The 16,727-nt window shown below is 31.3% G+C and overlaps 1 protein-coding gene across 1 annotated transcript in view; it reads left to right on the top strand.

The window, feature by feature from the left end:
- Window positions 1-16,727, top strand: part of LOC103573115 (serine-rich adhesin for platelets) — a 111,174-nt gene that overhangs the window by 73,118 nt on the left and 21,329 nt on the right. Inside the window, exon 3 of the mRNA XM_008552012.3 lies at window positions 126-251. The gene's annotated coding sequence lies outside the window, so the exon portion shown is untranslated. The remainder of the gene's footprint in view (window positions 1-125; window positions 252-16,727) is intronic.

Genomic DNA, 16,727 nt, shown 5'->3' with positions numbered 1-16,727 from the left:
AAGTCCATAATTCCAAAAAGTTTGGCTCGACAATTTTTTTTATAAGTAATAATAGTCATAATGATAAGCTTTTTGCTTTTATATGTAACGTGCATTAAATTGTTTTTTTTTTTTTTTTGCTACAGAATGCAGAGACGTAGCCGAAGTAGTTCGGAAGTGGAGGTTGCGCAAATGCGCCCCATAAGTACGGCTGGCTAATAGACACTGGCACAGCCCAAGCCCGCCCCCGACACCCCGCAGCCAGACACCAGGTAAGCCGTTATTTCTCATATACACTATTTTCCACTCTTATCTTACGTGCGATAATGTTCTAAAAAATTGCCACTCTTATAATCCTCCGCCTCATTTGCAATCTATCTCTGTTGACCATGTTTTGATAAAATATTCAGTTCCCTCAATAATTTAGCAACTGAAAATTCTCTCAACTAACAACGAGAATAAGGATGCACAAAAATTATTACTTTCTAAAGATTTAAATATATCAGGCGCGACTATTATTTTCATGTTTAGAGATATAATAAATTTATGTACTTGAAGATCGTAACGTTTTTCGCGCAATGAAAAAAAAAATTTGAAAATAAAAAGTCTACTGGATGACTAGACTTCAGAAATGTTTCGCATGTAAATGTTAATAAGTCAGCCGAAAATTTTAGGCCACCCCTTATCCCCGAAACTACCCCTTGAGTATTCCAATTACATAAATTTTTTTAATTTTTGTTCTGCGAAAAACGTTCCGTTTTTCAGGTACATATGAATTTATTTTTATTAATTGATATATTCATTTATTTTATAAGTTATGTATGTTGATTATATGATTATTGATCGTTATTTACATTAGATATTTAACTGATCATTATATACAGCTTGTATTATATTTTTACACTGCAAAAAATTGGGGGTGGATTCGGAGTGATTACGGATTTAAATCCGAATTCACTTCATCGAAATAAACTCCCACCCGGAGTAAATTTTACTCCGAGAAGTTTAACTATATAAAAAAACTGTCATCCGCTTCGCATTAAGTCGGGATTTACTCCGCAAATTTTTTATAGTGTAGCGCCTATAGACAGATCAATATAGATTCTAATTTCTATAATGTAATGAAATAACATTAGTGTACATGTACGGCTAGAATAGTCCTCGTTAGTCATTATTATCGACATATAATATTTATATTGACAAATCAATCTACTAGGTGTCAATTGACAGTTGGTAATTATTATCATTTATAAATTTATACATCGCCATTTCTTTGTTACAATTGTCATTATTAATTAATTGATTGAAATTTGAATGATGTATTTGTATATGTAGGAAATCATTTATCATTAATTAATCATAATAGTGAGTAATTGAATTTAAACTGCGTTTATTATTTATTTGAAATGAATATTTAAAAAAAAATGATCTTTGACAATTGTAATAAATATTAAATGTTAATAACGAGTGTTGAGTGTTTTTAGTATATACTAAAATATGTGGTATCCATTATTAAATATTTAATAATACTAAATTGAGGAAAAAATATCGAATAACACATTAGCTAGTAAAGTATGTAAAAGAATGAACGAGGAGGCCAAGGGGAAGGTCTTTCGACGAGAGAGAAAAGCACTCGGGCGTTGATATTAATTAGCCACTTGAAGTTAATTACTCGTGGCCACACGCGCGGGTTCCGCATAGTCCACCAGTCTCCGCAAGTACCTACTTTAACCGTCTCTTTATATCCCTCTTATATTACTCCATACTAAAGTTTTAGTGTAATAAGAGCAATAAATGAAAAATATTTTCCAATATTTTATCTTTTTTTCATTCTCCCACACTCTCAACCCATTATCTCATCCATTTAATTAATTTTTCCCTATTTTATTACTTCAATACACTAGATTTATTCATTTAATTTTTTACTCTACAAAAACGACCTATTAAACTTATTATTTATTTAACAAATTTTTATTACCGTTAATATCGATAGATTATGTGCGATTGTAATTGACATGGAATTATGTGTTTGATATACACATATTATATAAACCTACTGTAATATATTGTATAGTTATGTTAGTTGGATTGCAAGCAAAGTGATCGATCATTTACGTGGCTGAATACAGCGAGACGCGAATTACGCACGCTTCGTAGCTTCGTGTCAACTGTCGAGGCTCGTATATATATATATATATATATATATATATATATATATATATATATATATATATATATATGATGCTTTTGTATAAGGGGTAATAATACTAGCAATAGGAACCTGCAAGGGGACCAGCTAGAAGTTGTGTAGTGTATGGTATGGTATGGTATGGTATGGTATGGTATGGTGTAGAGTAGGATTGTGTGGTGTGAGTAGGTGGTGGTGTGTGAGGATAGGAGGGTAGAAGGTTGTTTGGGAGGGAGGGTGAGTTGAGTTGAGTTGAGTTGGTTGAAAAGGCTGTAGGAGGGACAGAGACGAGGCATTATCCGGGCATGACCCTCGATGTGAAATCAATACCGGAATAGGGCGCACTCCGAGTGTGCTTTGTTTCATGAATCTTATAGGAACATACATATGCAATCGATTCATCGCCATATATGTTATTATCATTTCTCATTGTCCAACCGTTTATCGTGCTAACTTTATCCTATTTAATTATCTCACTTGCTCTGAGTACATACATTTAAGTATATGGATATCACTATACATACAAATTTTCGTAACATGCCGATATATGTGCATATATATTAATGTTCATGGTTGTGATTGTGTATGTGTGTCATGTCAGGTCATTTTCACGCTTGTTAAATCGACGGATTTATCAACACGTCAATCACGATACAGCTATTTAATTATTTTCATATTATTAATTGCAATTATTTTGTTTTGTTAATTTTATCACGAGGATCAAGATTTAATTTTTATTTTTTAATTATAAAATAAATACATCTTGCTTTAATTACTAAATTTTTGATAAACATATTCTGTTATTCTTGGAAAAAAATTGATTTTGACAAGAAATTTATGCACTTTTTTTTTTTTACACAAAATATCAAAAAGTAATGATGAAAAAAAAAGAAAAAATATGAATGTATAAATACGCAAAAAGTAAAAGCACAGCTGTAGTCATGAAAGTAAACACATGTTATCGATTTTTATAATATTGTATGAAAGAATTCCTCCTCGAGGTTCAAAGCAAAACCCGCGTCTTATTGTATGTACTGACACATTTTCTATAACTGTCTTTACCACTATTTAAACTTATAAGGATAAATGACAGAAAAAACTTTTTATCATTCTGTCAAATCGCAGTACTTTTATTAAAAATTTATCTTTCCTTTAATAATTGAATATTAACAAGTAATTTATTTGTACGGTTAGTTTTGTGATTTATTTGCCAAACTTGGACTTGTAGTTGGATAGTAAGTAAGTAGATGCATATAATTTGTAGTTTAGAGTTGACAGATAAATAATATGTATATAGAGAGAATAATAGAGGACAAGGTGGAGTACAAGAGCCGGCTAAAGCAAGCGCGTGAATTCATCCACAGGACATTTATTACCAGTATCTCTTCCCTTGACAGTCAGCCCAACATATACATGTTACGCAATGTGCATATGAGTATTTTCATAAATGGAACACACGTGTTTCCACTGACGCTTTCAAATCCCCATTTAAATATTAATATTTTTATTGCTCGAATCTGTACACACATACCCAGGTTATTAAAACTTTTTTTATTTTATTTTTTTATACTGTCCGTTGAGAATTTTTTTGACTTAATATTTATTTTAATAAAAGCGGATATTAATTGTGTATGATTAAGAAAAATTATTCGGTAGCAAATGTTCACATGGTTGTCTGGCAAAATGGCCGAGCTCCCAGAGAGCGAACGAGCTTGCGATACTCGGAACGTAATTAAGCTGGGGCAAATTGTGTCGTTTCCACATGCTGTAGGGTCGAGTGTGTAGAGAACATGGGGAGCAAGAAAGAGGATGGATGTATATGTATATAATGCGATGAAATAGGATCGAAGAACGAGATAGCAAGAGTAAGAGGAAACTCAGTAGCTTTCTCTCTCTCTATCAAACCTCGTTGTAACTCTCTGGGATATGCTGCAGTCACCTAATTACGCGATGATTTAATAATAAGTCGTCACGTGTGTTTCCACCGACCCCAATATAACCAATCGAACTTTAAATACATGCTTGTAATAATTTAATATAATTTATTACCGCTAATCCAGATAGAAAAAAAATAATAATGATAATCATTTTCTCCCATTTATTTTCTACAAATCTCTAGAGAACGAAAATTATTCTATCTGTAAATTATCATTTTTTTAAACTTTTTATGTAACGGAAATGAGAAATTCACGTTAGTTACATTTTATAACATTCTCGCGTTTCATAGAGATGTTTACTAGAGGAATATTTAGATAGCCGTTTGAATTTCACTTAAATTTTGCCCTCTTGATTCACCCGCATTATTTTCAAATGTAACTTAAATCCTCCTTTTCTCCACGTTATTGAAAACATCAAATAAATTCAAATATTTAAATAAAATTTTCATTTTAAATTATATTTTGTGTTAAAACTTTGATCTTTGGTTTAAATATTTTGAGTATAAAATACTACAGCAGTTTATAAACTCGACGATAGACTCTAAAATAAAAAATAAATACATTCAAAACATATTTTGAACTTTTGAATAAAAAAAAAAAAAAAAAAAAAAGCAAGTTTGTTAATAGTAGTGGTTAGTTGTAGGATTTATTGCGACGAGTTAGTAGCTCACACTCCCAAACGTGGCGTCGACCCAACTTTACTTCATCGCCACTACTCGACTTCTCGCACCCAAAGCGACTTCCGTGAATACCTTAGCTTGGTTGAGTTTACTCCAAAATAACCACCGCATACGGTGGCTTTGAATATACCCTAGCTACATACTGCCTATACAAAGTACTTTCTCTACATACATGCTACACATTACACTATGCATATACAAAGGATGGTAGTAGGGCTCTATACATGTATACATACATGGATTTATACATAGAAAACATATTTACAACGGATGCGATAAGCACGCGCGGTCATATCGACTGCACCATGCAAACTGCTGCGAAATTTAATATCCCATACCTCTAGGGGACACATGAGCTAAAGCTAAAGAGCAAAAGAGAAAACAACAATGTGCAACTGAATAAGTATTACATATTTTTATCTATATATATATTTATATATACATACATCGTTACGATGGAACAATGCAATTTTAAAGTCCCTTGAGCATTTTATGGAATAAATATTTACATTTACGTTCAAATAAAACTTTTAAAATGTATGAATATATATGAATATACGTCTAGAAATATGATCCAATCAATTTGAAAGTGTGGAATTATTTTTTAATAAACTGATTGTCTATTTCTAAGTATCAGTAATTCGGTGATATTTAATTAGCAAATGATAGTTAAGGAAATGTATGAAGAAAATTTTTTTGTCAACTTATCTGAGCAGAATTGAGAGGATTTTATATCAGAGATTTTTTTGGCCTCTTTTTCATCTATGTGAAATGGTTTGTGTGTTTAAATGGATTGTAAACTTTTGGTATTTTAAAATTTTAAAATAAAATTCTATTGTTAATATTTTGATTTATGTTATTGTGATGATGATAATAATAATAATGATGGCAGTATTAATTGGGAATAATATTAGCATGTTTAATGGATATAATTTTAAACAATTAGTCGTATAAATGTTTACATCAATACTCACTGTGGATTTGAATGTTAAATAATACACTCGTGAATAATTAAAGTCATGTACTTTAAAAGGAATTAAATATTCATTAAATAAAAATTAAAAAAAAAAAAAGCTAGCGGTGATAAATGAATTTGAATAATAATAATTAATTTAAATTTTCATGATATGTAGAAATGAATAAAATGAAAAAGTTTGTGGACAATTTGCTGAATTATTAAATTATCATAAACTCTTTTTATTCTTCTTTCAATATTCATCGTCTTTTAAACTTTAAAAATTTTTTTTAAACGTTTATTTTTATTCAAAAGTTGATTTTTAATTCTCTATTTTTTCACCATCACGAGCATCTTCTTAGTCATTTTCTTCTAATTCTCGCGCGCATCCTCCACCTGTCGACAATTCATTTTCGTCCTCTCTTTGTCTCTCTCCCTTTCTCAGTTGCTCTTGCTTTGAGGTAACGTGGCACTTTATCAACCCAGCCACCAAGTTCGTGAAGCCGCTTTATTCATAATTAACCGGCGCCCGCTCCAGCTCATTCTACTCATCTCACACACGTGTAAATTGGATGGGTAAACGTCGACTGCAGCAGCGCACAAAATCTCCGAATAGACCACGCGCATCATCCTCCTTGTCGTCATAGCATAGTTTCGCTATACTTGCCCCTACGCCCTACACTAAACGTGTCCTTGTCGTCATTACACATAAATTTATATACATATATTCCAAAAGTTACTTTTAACATACTGAGACATTGTAAATATTGTCTTTTCTCCAAGAATTATTTCTCGTACATCTTGTAATGTCACACGCTCGTTTTCCTTCTTAGTTAAACATATATTATAATCGTGCATGAATATATATCGTTATATTTTTTTAAAAATTATCCACTAATTTTATTTACCCAGTATTTAAGTTCATCTCGGTTAATTAATTATTAAATTGAATTATAATTACGTGAAGATAAATAATCTTTTTATGAATAAAAAATTACTAAAGCTGCTATTGATAATTAAAGTAAGCATTCTTGTGATTTGTAACAGAATAAACTTGAGACACTTGAAATAATTAAGGCTATTAATTTATTTTAATTAGGATCTTATTTATTTTCTTGGAAAATTTTTATCATCTATTGTGAGACATAAAGAATAATATAAAAATATATTAATATAAAGTATGTATTATAATAGATATCTTATTTATCAAAGGACCACTATTATCGTGAGAAGCTTTTCTTCTTTTGATGCTGTATAGTCGATTTCCTTACCCTCTTGTAATGCAATTGTTATCCGTGTGCACTGGCTTCCGAGTTCAATTCTCCTTGGAAATTTCTCTCAGTTGAGTTTCCTCTTGAATCGTGAAAATGTCATTGTAGTAGTAGTAGCAATAGTAGTAGAAGTAGAAGCAGAAGTAGAGAAGTAGAGTAGTCACAGTGTTAGTAGTAGTGTAGTAGTTGTCGTCGTCCTTCGCCCTCGACTTGGTGACTCGTTGTATACACGCCGAGAGAGCAAGAGTTGTCGTGGGAGAATTTTAATTACGTCTACTGCTAGAGAGAAGCACGTTCGCGCTTCGACCGATCGACCGTGTTAATGTGCTTGTGTCTGTACGCCTCTATATATCTATATATGTATATATATGTGTCCATGACCCAACATCTATTTGCTACTGCTAGTGCTTATGCTGCAAGCTTCTGCCCTGCTGCAGAGCATGAGGCTAGTGTGCAACATACTACGATTATTATTACTATTACTATTATTATTATTATTATTATTATTATTATTATTATTATTATTATTATTATTATTATTATTATTATTATTATTATTTTAATCAAGCTTTCATTCTCTATGAATTTATTGCACGACAATCGTTGGATTATTCAATGCTACTCAGAATTCTATCCACGCGCACGAGCTTTTTTATTCTATTTTTTAACCTGTCTACTCAAATATTAAATAAATATTAAAAGTAACAATAAAAAAAAATTTTAATATTGACATTAAATAAATTTACTAAATCTCTTCTATTTAATTAAAAAAACTTTCAATGTACTTACAGAATTTATTTTTTAAAAAGACCGCAAAAATATTTTAAAAGACGTTGATTAAACCCCCAGTAAACTTATAGAGTATACTGAAAACCCAATGGGGAATTACAGATAAATCTCATGGGTACAACAGACCCACACACACACACTCACTCATCAGCAAACTAAACTTATATTAGATCCTCTCACGTATTTAGCCGTGATATTGGGCTAGTGAAATTAGTTCTGCCTACCTCAACTCTCCCTACACTACCCACTTTTTCATCTTTATCTATCTATTTTTCTCATCTCTTTTTTCTTTTTTACAGTACAGTAATCCTCTTCGCACAGTCCGGTTATATTGAGCTAGCCAAACTTCCCCAGGAAACTTTCCGTTAAAGTTAGATCATTCACTAGAACTGTCGTCCAAACGATTTTCATCAATTTTTCTTCTTTAAATCTTTTTTATTATATTTTTATTCCATACATTCCTTTGTTACTTTATTTTTTGATGTTATACTTTCGTGAAAAACTTTAATACTTACTCAACATTTTATCATACTTAAATAAATTTATGCAGATAATACATTTTGTTAATTATTATTATATAACTTGGTATAAATTGGAAACACGAGCAGTTAATATTCAAATTATATGATGGATTTAAAGTATATAACATGTAATTGAGGTAAACAGGATGATTGACTTAACGATGTTTACGATGCATCAGATAGTTTAGTATAACTTTGTCGGATTTATGTCTACACAACTGTTTGTATACATGTACATATATATGTATATATGCACAATAAAAATGAATGAGAGAGAGATATTATTCTACACAGGCTAGTTAGTAAATTAGCCCTTCCCCGAGGCGAATTGGTCAATTTGATTTTACGATCGTCCCTGACTGAATTTAACGTCATATCATTTAACTTACACAATTGTCTATCGTTTTATGTTTTTATATCATTATTTATTGCTATTTAATAGTTTAACTATATCAAAGTTCTGTTTATGTACCAAAGTTTTATAGCTCTTAAAAGAACAACTATAAAATAAAAACATATTTGTCTTTATTAACAAAAATAATATTTATATTATAAAATGACAAAAGGTAACAATAAATAAAGTACTTGTAATTGGATTAGTTTAAAAAAAAGAAGGAAAATAAAAAAAAAGTAGCTCTTCTGCAAGTAACGTTGATTAAAGGAAAATAAAGTGGAACGTAGACAAGAGAAAAGGATTGTTGGAAAAGAAGTAAAGAGTCTAAAGTAAAAAAAAGTAAAATAAAAAAAAAATTTATACTTCCATATTTTACTCTCTGACACTGTGTTATTAAATATCACAATCTCTCCTCATACATTTATTCTTATAATTAATTTTATTTTACATTTTTTTTAACTTTTATATATGCATACTCAAAGGGTCAAAAAGTCATTAAAATTTTTTTTTAAACATTTTATTTTTGTAATTTCATTCACCGCTAAACTTTCAAAACAATTATTTATGTTTATTCATCATATTACTACACTTGAATCTCGCTTTTGATTTAAGTACTTAAATACCTTTAGTACATAAATTTAAACGGAGCAAGATTAAAAGTTTTATTAATTAAATATATTTACAAAGTATTTTTCAATAAATTAAAACAAGGCAATCGCGGTTATCTCAAATCAATGCATCGTATTCGGTCAGTCGTATCCTCGTATCACGTGTACATATATAAATATATATCTATATATATATGTATACTATTGGATAGAACGGATAGTGGCTGGATTGCGAGATATCAGGTTATCCACGATCTCGAATATCTACATGATGGTAGCGGCACTAGTAGTAGTAGTCGTAGTAATAGTAATAGTAATAGTAATAGTGGTACTGTCGGTGGTGATGGTGGTAGTAGTAGTGGTGAATCCTGTGTACCGCAAATACAAGTAAACCGGCTTTCCACAATTCTAGCTCACTAGCACAGACATCTGCAGAAGTACTAGTATATACCAGTAACAGTAGCTATAGGTATAACTATAGCTATAGTTGGAGCAGCAATACGAGTACCAATGCAAGCCATAGTAGCGTGCATAGATTGGATACGATTACATTGTTCTCTAATTTACTCACTATTTCCACACTCATTAGAAACCAAGAGACACTTTGAGTCATTGAGGCTTTTAACAAAGAATCAATTGACTATAGTCTCAACTTGCGGAACTCTAAATAACTACTAAACTAAAAAATTTTATTCAACGAAAAAATCAAAGCAATAAAATTTTTTTTCTTCAATATATTGTTAAGTAATTCACTGAAAGCAGTAGTGCACATTGATATGTATACACGTATGTATATTTACAATGTTAACTCGACGGATGTTAAATCTGAGACGAGAACAAGGGAATGATTCCCACGAGTCTCTCAGGAGACGTCTCAGTTTAGTTGTGTGACGCACTGAGAGAAGCACAGCGAGCGAGTAATTACGTTACGCGGCAAATTAATTAGCCATGCGACAACCGGTCGGTTACCGATGTGTCCCCTAAGGTGGTGGCATTGGCGGTGACGGTGGCTTGCGGTCTGCTGCTTCCTACGATTGATTATACTTGTCACTGTCACATCCTTCTACTCGTCTATTGACGAGCAAACCCGGATGTCTGTATAAACAACTAAATGTTTATCATCTATTTAAACTTATTTTTTGCTAAACTCCCTGTGCAATTATTTTTGTGTAAATATTTTTTAAAAACATCTTTAAAGTCAGCTCACGTTCTAAACGATACTTGAGTGTCATCGAACTGTCGTTATATGTTTCCATATGGATGTCTAACGGGTTTTCGAGAAGAATGTACGGACTGTATAACCCAAGACGACGACAATGTACGATGAAAATAAGGATGTGGATGGCGATGGCGTTGGGTACAACGACGACGACGACGACGACGGCGACGAGAAGCCCAGGACGAAAGAGAAAATAGGGTATATAATGTTAAAGAGAGATAAAGCTGTTGCAATATGTTGCTGGGAGCAACAGACGTCAGTTCGTTTTATCGTCTTATATTCGCTCGGCTGATGAAAAAGTCAGGATGAAAATTTCGTGTGGATATTGGTCTTGGATCTATAATTATTATATTTTATTTTGTTATATAATTGTAATAAAGGATTATTACATTTGTATTGCTGGTATGAAAGTAAATGGGTTTTATCGATAAGTCATTTTTGCTGAGAGCAAAGCGCGACTTTAGCATTTCTATCGTCAGACAGACCTCCTATCTCATGGAATATGCATGACACGCCGATGCTCCCGGTCCCTGATCTAATTATACAGAGCGTCGCGTGAACCACAAGCACGACCGCTTGAGGTAGGTACTTACTTCAATACTGCCTTGGCATTCCTCATCACCCTTACACATTCTCTTCATCTACATTTTTATCTCTTTCTTTCACTTTCTTTCTCTGATACTCTGGCTTCTCCCGAACTTGTTGAAAAAAATAAATCAAAGTAATGTAGTAAAGAATGAAAAAAAAGAGAAAAAAGAAACCAGTAAATTTGTGTCTTGTTCTCATTACTCCTTAGGATTTAAACGCTGATGCATTGAGTTGCGAAGTAGTGAGACTCCCTCATGCTTCATACTCAATTTGTAGTAAACGTTGAAAGCTGACGTATCTCTATACTATCTCTGTTAAATATACATGTATATCTACTTGCGATTCATATAGTTACATAGTTAAATAGTTACACGGATCTATTTCAGTTCTTGTCGTTTACTTTATCTATCTCTCTCAGTCTCTTTGGCTTAAGCTATCTTCTCTACTTGTTTGTGAGTCAGTTATCGCCGTCGATTCGAATTATCCGAGGTCGGGAGTTAAAGTTCTACTTGACTGCTGGTTCTGTTAGCAGCTCTGAGCATCTGAGAGTTTGTGTGGCTTGGTGCCTGCTGCTGCTGCTCCTGCTACTGAGAGTCTGTATAGTTGAGGCGCGTCTACCATCTAAACTGAGTAGTTGAAAGTGAAGCGAGCACGATCCTCAAGATAATTTAACTTGGTCTCTGCTTTGCTTTAATATCATCGATTTTATTTAGCATCGTACATCCATCGCCTATTAAAAATATTTTTTTACGTTATTTGATACTTGAAAAATCTCTTGAACCATTTCATGAATCATTAAACTTTTTAAAATTACAATTAATCCGAAAAAAAAGTTATCTAGATTTAATTTTTTTTTTGCTTGATTTAAATAAACTGAAAGCAAAATATACGGGTGATATTTTTCGAGGAGCATTGAGCTAAAATTGTTAAACTTTGTTAAATGGTAATCTCATATTTTAAAAATATAAACGAATACATCCAAGTTTAAAATAAATTGATGTATGTGTTTTATGAATAAGGTGTCAATCACCTCGAAAACCGGTAAAAGATAAATTTATCGTACTTGTATAGTACTATGACTATGAATAATTATTTCCCGGTATTAATAACTTTACATAAAAGTTGAATCGATAGTCGCGGATTATTTTTTTCGCATCGTATTTCAAAGGATTTAATTTTAAAGAATTTAAATACTCTCAGTTAGTAAAAAATTGATCGACTTTCTACAAAGTTTAATTGATAAAATAAAAAATTATAGCACCGTTTATTAACACTTTGAATTAATTAAATATGAGTAGGCTTAAAAACTATAATCAATACTCATAAATTAACGTTCACTCATTTTTCTTTGTGTTATATCCTCGTAACACGGAATTTCACTTTTATAATAATACACATACACACATACTTTCTGACACTTTATATATAGATATATATTCATACATTTTCACATGGAAGCGCCTCATAAACACCGGGTGAATATAAATCGCTTGTTCGTTTGCGCTATCTCATGCCGACCGGTATATCCCACCGTATATAGTAATAATAATAATCGTAATAGGTAAGTAAATGTTATGGAAAGGGAATAAAACGGAAGAAGGAAAAGCTTATTTATATATAGATATATATACACTTAAATATACTTTATACGTATAAGTATATAATGGAGAGGATAAAGTGAAGAAGAGCAATAAGATTGTGATTTAACTGTATAGCGTTATTCAAGTTCCCTCACGATTTCACGATACAGTTATTTCACAGTCACGGTGAATCTGTGGTATGTTTACGGCACCACAATTGCTTTTAAAATTCTGCATTCCACTTAAACTATTTATTCATTGACCTAAACCGATATAAACCGAAACGTAGATTTACCGGACAAAAAAATTATTTATCATTCTATACACACACAAAAAAAATTATCGGCTTCAAGTAAATATTCTTGACTCAAAAAAATTATTTTGAAAACCTCAAAGTAGAAATATCGTCTGATCAAGACAAATTCTTTTAGCTCAAAAAAAACTTGGCTTTGTTCCTGAAATCGTTAGTTTTCCAAAATATTTTCTTTACTCAAGAATATTTTCTGTGTACGCGAAAACAAATAAACTTAAGAAATTACTGTGTAAAGTAGTAATGAAGCGTCGAAGAGTTAATTGAAGACATTTTGACATTTCAAAGAGCAATTTTTTAAATTTTTTATAGTGAAATTTATTTTACACCGATATTTGTAAACGTCAAATTTTTTTTTTCTGGTTTTATATGCTGTTTTACTGATTGTAGTTCATTTTATAAAAATTTTTTATTTTTTTTTTATGAATTCAATTTGTTTTGCATTTAATTATAATAATTATTAGCAAAAAATTTTTTCGTAAAGAAAAATATAAAATAAATTTTGTTGGTTTAAGAATTATTCGCTTGATCTCCAGACACGAACATTAATTCTCATGAGTATATACATCCAAGGTTACAATGTTTATCCATCATACAATCGTCAACCTTGACAGATGATAAATCGACTGTCTCGACTGCTGGATGTTATTAACTATATATACACACACATAGGCACATATGATGTGTAGTAATAGTAGTAATAGTAGTAGTAGTAAAATACCCGGCCGTTTCAATTCCAGGTATAACGTTTTAACGGTACAGTATTATTATATCTAAATCGGCAAGATATACGCAGTAACAACCACCAGATGCTCCATCAACCATCTCCCGTTTACTAGATATTTGTATCGTGTCGTGTCGAAAAATGTGTATGAAATGAAACAGAAAATAGAGAAGAGAAAAATGCAGAAAGAGATAAAGAGAGAAAGCTAGTATTTGTGTTGAGATTATAGGTATAAAAGTTTTATCACACTTGTTTCATTGTTGCAGCCGTGTACAGCCGGATAGTCTGGGCCTATATAACACATCAGTAACTGTGCAGTACACGAAAACCCACATACTAAGCCCTCAGTAAAGTACAATCGGGCCGATACGCTGTTCTGCGAATAAGGCCACGATACGCCGTTCACTCGAGCTACTGTTATCTCCCTTTCTCCTAATAATACGCGATCTATTTCATTCTTTGTTATTGCTATCATCGTTTCTCGAGTATCTTTTGTTTTTATTCTCTATGCTATTAATTGTCATGCCACAAAATCTGCTTACTAATTTGATCAATAGTTCAACGAAATAAAAATTTACTCCAAACTATATTTATTCAAATCCATTTTCTGCCCTTTTATTTTTTTAACGTATATATTTAAACTCGCGCTTTCGTAATTTAATTAATCACTTTATTGACGAGTTTGAGATTTCAAATTTTTTTTTCATAATCTTTTCTCAAAACTAAATTATTAATTCAAAAAATAAACACGGATGTATTCATCAACAAACACACATGTTTTCATGAATGACATATTTTTAATTTGAAAAATTTTTTTTTTCATGACGATAAATATAACTTAATCAAATGGAAAAAAATAATCCGTAGTAATAAAACCCTCAGAAATGAAACATAAGTTAATAACTCACGAGAACGGTAACATTTTTTAAAATTAATAATTACGATGAAATGACTTTATAATAAAAAAAAATATTCTACTGATGACAAAAATGAAATGAATTGAAATATGATGACGTATTTAATGTCATATAAAATCTAATTATAGTATGGAATAATATATTGTATTAACTACTCATTAATAAAACATCGCAACAAAAGACACAGACTATATAATATAAACATCTTCGTTAAATAGTAAACATCATAATTATCATCATCAATTAATACGATTATAATGAGCTTTATAATGGTGGACAATGCATGAATAATGCTCTATCGCGACACGGTTGCTTCGCTTTCCGAGAGCTCTTCAATCACCGTCCAATTACCCCTCACTATTTATCACGCTACCACCATACCCTCTGCTCCATCTACACATTTACATCAACATATTCATATATATATATATATATATATATATACATACATACATACATATATCTATATCGATATCGCGAACTAAGTTCATGAAATACGTCCATCCGCGCAAATCAACATTAACGTTTTGATTATATTATCTATTCGTACAATAAATTATTTTCATTAGCCGATCTGAGTATTAATTTTACACTATGATTCAGATAAATAATCACTGTGTATTATATTTAATGCAATAATAACTCAAAATTAAATGCGTATTGATTTCCGTGGATATATAGAGAGGGAAAGCCAAGTATATATAATTAAATGTGAGGTTATTTGTGAAATGGTTACAAGAAGAGCAAGATGAGGAGCCTGTGGGAGAGATCGAGAGTAATCTGGCTAGTTTATATTATAGATATAGAACGGAATTAGATGTAGATGGTTTGCTGTAGTTGACCGGGAATGCGGGCAACTTGGCTGTGGGACGAACCAAGTTATACTAACGATGGCTTTTGTCCTCTCTGTAACTATATAATATATATGGCTACGGTATATATGTATGTATATGTAGGAGTTTGAGTAAGAGCAGAGAAATGTCGAGGGGAAAATTCAGACACACTGTTTGGATGTCGGAGTAGTCTACTGAGTCGAGGTTCTATAGCGAGGATTAAATAGAATGTTGGAAAAGCTTTTTATCATTCCTTGTATAGTATTTGAATGCTATTTCGTTAGTCACAAGTATATATATGTATATTTATGTGTAGAGAGGTTAAAATAAATTTATAAATTACATTGACAATTATCTATACCTGTCAGATAAAAAAATTTATTGGGTGTGAAGAGAAATAAAAATTGTACGTTTTTTTCTGATTTAGTTTTAACTTTTTTCGATTTTATTTTGACTTATACGTTGGACAATTACGTTGTTGAAATTCGATTCGACTGCGGATGGTAATAAAAAATAAAGAAATAATTAAAAAAAAAAAAAAAAAAAAAAAAACTAAATAAATAGATAGATAAATAAAAAATAAATAAAGAAGAGGAGGGTATCGATATTTTTATACGATTGGGATTTTCAATTGGATAGATACAGAAACCTATAACCACGTTTCGATCTCATCTGTTTTTACTCGGTTGTTTTTTCTCCAGTACATTGCCTCGCAATTCGTATCCGATCTATGTCCCATTCTCTTTTTTCTTCAAGTCGTTTTTTTCGTCAGATTTTTATTTAGTTTTTTATATTTTTTAGCCTTTCAGTCTTTGGAGTACAGAGTAGAATGACAGTTTTATTTCAAGGATGCGACACACGCGTTACACAAATACTGGCTTAGTACTGGTGGCGATAGTGATGGTGAAGCTCGTCCGCACGTCCACTCACGTTAACATCACGTACGTCTGCTGTACGTATTGATCACACGCTCGGTTGCACCCGTGAGAATTTCAACGGGTCATTACGCATATACTGACTCCGGATATCCGCGTCTTTCAATACAAAAAGTCGTTGAAGATTGTTAGTCTTATGTATTATTCCATTCACATGATGGATAACAAGTGCATACGAAAGGTTTATTTTAGAAAAAGATTTTATTAAATTGTTTACTTAATAATACTATTTTAACTTGCAAGCAATACAGAGCTATCAAAAAATTGTTTGAATAGCCTCATTAATTTTGTTACTCAGT

Source organism: Microplitis demolitor, chromosome 8, assembly GCF_026212275.2.
Source record: "Microplitis demolitor isolate Queensland-Clemson2020A chromosome 8, iyMicDemo2.1a, whole genome shotgun sequence".
NCBI classification, from domain to species: Eukaryota; Metazoa; Arthropoda; class Insecta; order Hymenoptera; family Braconidae; genus Microplitis; species Microplitis demolitor.
This window is presented reverse-complemented; position numbering and strand designations above follow the sequence as displayed.